Source organism: Arachis ipaensis, chromosome B05 (assembly GCF_000816755.2).
Source record: "Arachis ipaensis cultivar K30076 chromosome B05, Araip1.1, whole genome shotgun sequence".
NCBI classification, from domain to species: Eukaryota; Viridiplantae; Streptophyta; class Magnoliopsida; order Fabales; family Fabaceae; genus Arachis; species Arachis ipaensis.
The window spans coordinates 2,490,586-2,491,812 of record NC_029789.2 but is presented as its reverse complement, the minus strand read 5'-3'; positions in this window follow the sequence as shown (position 1 = coordinate 2,491,812).

The window sequence follows — 1,227 nt, the reverse complement described above, 5'->3', positions numbered from 1 at the left end:
GCTAAGATAAGAACAAAAAAAAAACAATAAAAACTAAAATTATAGTATACATTTTTATCTATTCTGATGAGTTGAATTTATAGGCCGGTGTGAGATTTTTTTGTTGTTATCATGGGTTAATATAAAAGAGTGATTTAATACACTTTCGTAAATTGATGGATGGAAAATGTTAATAATTCACAGCTTGGATAAGCTTCGATAAAATGGTTGAGAAAGACGCGTGTAGCGCGGTGACGCAGAGGAAGACGCGTGTAGTACGGTGATGAGAGAGGCACGGCGGAACTAGGGTTGCCAGTGGCAGAATAGAGAAGGAGACGTTGAGCTTGAGAGAGAGAACAAACAATAATCTTCAGAAAGTGCATGGAAGTGTGTGCAACGGAGAAGATAAGGAAAGAGAAAAATGTGGCGAAATTAGGGCTGCTAGCGGCGAGCAAAAAAAAGGAGAGAGAATGAAAGAGAAAAAGAAGAAAGGGAATGACGGAAATGCCACGACGGTGTATGGTGGCCAGTAGTAAGTTGAAAGATGTTATAAATAAGGCTAAAAAAGGTAAACAATACATTGTAGTTTTAACAATAAAGATGAAGTTGAGGGTAAAAAGTAGTAGCACTTTAAGTGGTGCATGAGAGCATGTGTAGCAGCAATTTTAGGTTCATTAAACTTAAAAAGACAAGAAGAAGAAGATGGGTCAATCGGTGATGTGAGAGAACGTGAAGCAAAAGAAAAGGAGAAAATACATAAAAAAAAAAAGTACTTATTAAAAAAACAAGGTGTTCTCACTGGAATACCATGAAACAGAATACCACCATGACTCTGATATATTTTGTATTTTTTAATTAAAAAATTATAAAAATAAAACTAAATATATATATAATATTGTCTATTAAAAAAAATAAATAAAAACAATAAAAATTAAAATTATAACATAATTTATGTGTTATATATGTTTGATTAAATTTATAAATGAGTATGAAATTTTTTTATTGTTGTCATAAATTAATGTAAAAAAGTGGTTTAATACATCAAACTTTCTCTCAAATGCCATAATCTCCCCATACTCAAATCAAGAGGTTACGAATTCAAGTCTCCTATCTTTAATAAAAAAAAAAAAGTTACTCCTTATTTGTTACGGTGTGTTATTAGTTCATATAATTATTTTGTAAATAAAATTTAAGCATGACTCTTTTTATGGGTGGAGCCTCTCACAAAGAAAAGGAGGCAATGGTTTT